We start from the raw sequence: 6,000 nt of genomic DNA, 5'->3' as shown, positions 1-6,000 counted from the left end.
ATATAGCTGCAGGCATGCTATGCATGGGGTCCAGGTTAGTCAGTGTATCGTGTGTGACGAAAAGATGTACAAGCCTGAAGAATTTATTATGGTTAATGTTATAGATCCACAATTCAAGATGACAGATAACCAAATGAATTGTCTGTAATGGAATACACCCTTACGTCATAATGGCAACAAATCTGGCTTTAACTATGAAATATAAGGTTTATAGTAGACTACCATTCATTTGGAATATGGCTTACAGTTTTTTCCAGTTTATCCAACACTGGTACCTGAGACGCAATGACCACACCCTGCAACTCATCTACTCTACCAATCCCCTGAACTAATTCTGCTAGAATGCAAGCATTTTTCCTGATTTACACTCAGATTGCAGTTCTAAACCACACTTTTTTCAAAATACTACACACAACTCTACATTGGTATTCATGAATAAAATCTCCTCCATTCAAAATGCTGAACTTAAATATCCTACTATCCACACTGTCTCTGCACATGGGCAAACACATGTTGCACAATTGTTCAATTATCAATCAGAGGTTTACTGTAACAAAACTGCCACAGGCGAGCTCTTCTGTTTTGCAACAATGGATGCCAACATAGGAGAGACAGGCATAGCAGGAGGAGTAAGAGGAAGAGGAGGAGGATGGGGAGGAGGAGGACGAGGAAGAGGAAGAGCAACACCAAGGGGAGCCTTAATCTTTGAGGAAATCGAGGCCACTTTGGTGCTCAACCATGGTCTAGTAATGAGAGTACAACCAAACTAGGTTTGTTGCCAGCAGGCCACCACTGTGAGTATACCATGACAGAATCAGGCAGTCAGCGTTTCAGGAATATTTGAACCGGCTGTATAACCTATTTCAACACAAGAAATAAGTCAGATAATGCCATTTCCAATTGATCACTATGACCTTGAAACTGTACAAGTGCAAACTGTAAAAGCGCCCCCAAAAGTAATTAGGGGGGCGCTATAGAGCCGACCTGCCATGCCCAAGCCCAAGGTTCACAGTGGCATCTATTCATAGTTAAGAAATCTACTCTCATTACAGTTTTGTAGTACTGTATCAACGGTTACTGTATACAGTACATTTTTCTATTATTTGTTCTGTATGTAGAACACTTTAGACATCCAAATTTGTGTTTGTTGGGATGTGTACAGTATTTTGGGAAAAAACAAAACACATTTTGTTTATATTACAGTATCTTTGTGTGTTTTACAAAACACACAAAGTGAGTATTAAAACATTATACAAATATATTTTACAACATGCTACTGTATGTACATACGGAGTAAGTATAACACTGAACATGCAATTAGTCTCCTGATAAGGCATTGGTACTAGTGTTTTCCATTCATAGAAGTGTTTAACATTGAGCACATCACAAATCCCGCCCCCCACACATTAAAACATACCATGAGAAGACATAACATTGTTTTCGAGTTCTTACTATGCCTTAGTATGCTCATGGTATTGCAAGTGGGCCGCCAAATCATGGGCAAAACACATCGATTTTATTGGAAAAAAAAAAAAATATATATATATATATAAATAACAAAAACTTTTTTAAATGTAAAAAAATATATAATTTCACGGTATTTTTTTCTTTAAAACCTTCAAATATGCATCATCACTGATAGATAGGAACTTATGTTAGGGCGTACTACGTCCAAGCAGGACCACAATCGACGTGCACCTGTAACATTTTTGAACTTGCAGTGACAAACAAAATGGATTGGACAGGCGTGACAGTCCAGTCTGTCAAACAAAAAGCAAAGGTTTGGAGAAAGTAAAGGGCTGAATATTTATCATTGGGATTTTTTTGGACAGGCACCGAAGACGAACCGTTACCGCTGTGTGTGGTGTGTTCCGAGATTTTATCAAACGAAGCTCTGAAGCCATGTCAACTGCGCTGTCACCTCCAGATAAAACCCCAACAGGACATGTCCAAGCCGCTTGAATTTTTCGATAATAAACTCAAGGAGAATCAGGGCAACCAGAAAGTTATCGAAACGTCATGTATAGGCGCCGAGAAAGCAAAGGCAGTGGAAGCGTCCTATCGGGTCACCCGACTCATAGCCAAGGCTGGTAAGCCGCATACCATTGGGGAGAATTTAATTCTTTCATCCACAAAAGAGATAGTGGGGTGATATTGGCAAGAAGGCGTACAAGCCAATCAACCTCATCTCATTGTCTGATAACTCAGTCAGACGCAGGAATAACGATATGCCACAGAATGTGTCAGAACAGCTGATGACGAGCGTACGAGAGACTCGTTTTTATGGAAAAAGGATATGTGGTCCGGACGAGTTGACCGGTCAAACTTTGACTCGTTTGAGAATCTATCGGATTTTTTGACAAAGGAAGAAATGCGGCTTTCCGTTCCAATGATCACTCATGTCAAAGAGCACCTGCATGGTTTGAGGACCAAGCTGTGCGAATACTTCCCCATCCCAGATGTGCAGTGCAGCTGGATTAAGACCCAGGCCTGAGCGCAAAAGAGAAGGACAGTCTTGTGGATGTCTCCTGCATCAGTGCTTTGAAACTGGCTTTCTCACAGATAAAAAGCTCCATAGATATAAGGTTATTTTCAACCCACCCCTTTTTGTTGTTTTTCCACTACTGCACTGTATGTGTGAGAATGCATATGATTGTTAAAATATACGTCCTCTGAGAACGCACTGTTTGGCTCCCATATTACTTCTGGTCAGATGGGGGCCGCGAACACTTTTGAGATTTTCAAGTGGGCCGCGAGTCCGAAAAGGTTGGGAAACACTGCCTTAAGCTGTCTCCAGACAGCTCCACTGAATAAAGCTGGAAGCCCATTTAAACCAACCAAGTCTTTATTTGGCCCTGACAGGGTGTGATTGGGACACTCGGGCACCCATCTTAAGGCCGGGTGGATCAGCAGCAGTTGGATGTGCACCAGGAGTTGCGGGACTTCTACGCAGACAGCCGAGGAGGAGGAGGAGGGGGAAGGAGAAGAGCCAGGTGAGGAGGCACATGGTGCTGCTCACAAACCCTCCCAGGGGCCTTTTCCCGAGGAGCTGCTGTGCCTCCTGGAGAAAGCTGTGGCGAAGCTGGGGATCAATTGGGCAGACCCAGAATCCACGGCTCCCTCCATGCGGTCCGGGTCGTATTTTATGGAGGCTGGAGATTGGCCTCCCTGCCCGTGTCCCCTCCCAGTGTTGGAGGATTTCACCAAAGAGGAAAGGTCGCCTTTGGGGACTACACAGAAGACGCACTCCCATATCCAAGCGTTCAGCCAGTGGTCGACCCTGGACACCGAGCCAGAGTTGGGATACCTGGCGATGGCCCCCCTGGAGGAATCGGTAGCTGCCCACCTGTGCCCCTCCATCACCGCGAAAAAGCTTCAATTGCCATTCAAGGCGTGCAGGCTGACAAGTCATACAAGGCCATGGCAGGGCCTTGGGACCTGGGGGGAAGGCCACCCCCGAGACCTATGTGAAACTACTCAAAGCCACCAACTTCTGCCTCACAATGGCCAAGGGTGCAGCACAGGACACAAGGCGTGTGATGGGGTTTTGGGTGGTGACTCAAATTGCTAACACTTTTTTATTTTTTTATTTTTGTGCATTTTTCATGCTTTATTTGATAGTAATAATGTGGGGACAGAGAGAGAGGATGACATGCAGCAAAGGGCCACGTGCCGCTGTGGTCAGGACTGAGCCTTGTATATGGTGCGCTCAACTCGGTGAGCCACCGCGGCGCGTCTGTCCCAAATTTCTGAGAAGAAGACCTGTTTGGGCCCATTGTGTACTCCATGACTCACAAGTTTGAGCGGCAACAGAAGGAGTCGCTGGCATTGAGGATCTTCGTGCCCCAACGGACCCAGTCCCTGTGCCGTGAACCTCTGCAGAACCCCGGCTCATCATAGGAGCAGTCAGGATCAAGACGGCCCCCAAGATCGTCGCGGGCCCAGAGCGGAGGCCCAGGAGACGTCCCAGCCTCCCCCCACTGATGGGATAAGGGGCTGGGACATGAATCCTCTCCACTGTCCCCAGCAGCCGCAAGCGGTAGGGGGCAGGAAGAGCTGGGGGCAGGAACCTGAGCTGCTATTGAGAGGGGATTCGTGCTGCTGGACTGTCGGCTCGACCTCTAGTTTTAGCATGAAAAAGACATTTCGCTGTACCAATGCCAGCGAAAGCCGTACAGTAATGTTCACAAAATTCACACACAGTCTTTATTTCCCCTCCCTCCCTCCAGTATGTTTTCCCAGTGTGTTTATCTAGGCCCCCTGTCCACTCAGAAACATGAGCGTCATGGCCGAAACAAAAATATGAGCCCCAAAGCCTCACGTGAGGCCGGGACATGTCACCAAACACGTGAACACATGTGTGAGCCTTCCTGCCCAGATAATGTGTCCGGAGGCTCTATTTGTGGCCAAATCCGCTCTGGTGCCATCGCTACCAGTAACCACTGCACATGGGAATGTGCATCCGCAGTTTGTACCTGGCTAGAGAGCCGGACGATTTTTAAGGGCTATGCACTGCAGTTTGCCCTTCGTCCACTAGCGTTCACTGGAGTCACACAGACGGAAGTCTTGGAGTCAACGTCCTCCATCCTGGAAGGGTAGATTCAGTCTAAGTTAGAGAAGGGTGTCATTTGCCCACTAGTGGACAGACAGAGTAACTGTGGCTTCTACAGTAGATGGCTCTTCTCTGAGACCAATTCTGGATCTGAGAATTTTAAGCAAAACATTGAGAAAGCTTGTTCCAATCGATCCGACGGAGAGACTGGTTCACGTCAGTGGGTTTGAAAGATGCTTACTTTCACATACAGGACAGTGTACAAGTATTGTTTTCTCCTATTCGTTCTCTCTCTGGCCTCCAAAAGGTTCTGTCATATCTGGATGATCTCCTAATAAAAGCAGGGTCCAAGGATGCACACTCCCAGGAGGTCGCTACTCAACTATCTCCGCAGCCTGGGTTTAATGGTGAATTGGAAAAAGAGCGCTCTGGTTTCAGCCCAGCACACTGTGAATTTGGGTCTCGATTTGGACTCACGGTCGATGCATGTATGGCTGACTTCGACAAAAATGTTGGCTGTTGCCACTGTAGCTTTCACGCTGTCCGTGTGCAAGGTTACCAGGGTACATCCGGTTATGGCCCTGCTGGGCTTGATGGTGGCTGCCTCAGCCACAGTCCAACTTGGTCTGTTCAGGATGAGACCCCTGCAATGCTGGTTTGTAAAACAGCGGGTGTGTCTATCCAGGGACCTCTCCCAGGTACTGATCATTATGCAAGAGTGTCAAGACGGCCTGAAGTTTTGACAACACCGCGACGATTGCTGACACCAGTCCTCAAGGTGGTGTTCGATCCCTAGCCATGCATCAGGTCGCATCAAGGATTTTGCTGTGGGGACATTCCCACCTCTGTTCCCTGTCAGCATATTCATATATCATATCATATTCAGAGCAGTCAGAAGCAGGGCAACTTAGTCTGGCACTTGTCTAGGCAAAATGTGTGGTAAACCTGGCTGCACTGTCTGTCCACCAGTCCTGCTTGTTCTCCAAGGATAATCTAAGGGTTATGTTGAAACCCAATCCAGCTTTTAAGCCTAAGAACATAAAAGTGGGATTCAAATCAACCCTGATTGAGCTCTCTTCATTTTCTCCTCATCCCTTTGGGTCAGAGCAGGACGAGAGGCTGGATACTCTGGCCCTGTCCTGGTGCTATTGATCTTTGTGAAGCGCATGCTCGCCATGCACCAGTCCGACCAACTTTTTGTCTGTCATGGATCTCAGACAATTATGAAACCCCTATCAAAAGATCACATCTCTCACTGGATAGTGGAAGCAATTTCATTAGCCTCCTCCTCTGTGGGGCAGGAATCTCCAGAGGGTCTTAAAGCTCATTCGACTAGGGGTGTGGCTACCTCATAGGCATTGTTATGAGGGGTTTTGGTCGAGGAGGTGTGAGGTGCTGCTTATTGGTCTACCCCACACACGTTCACCAGATTCTACAATCTCGACATG

This window comes from Zeus faber, assembly GCF_960531495.2.
Source record: "Zeus faber genome assembly, chromosome: 8".
Taxonomy (NCBI): Eukaryota; Metazoa; Chordata; class Actinopteri; order Zeiformes; family Zeidae; genus Zeus; species Zeus faber.
This window is presented reverse-complemented; position numbering follows the sequence as displayed.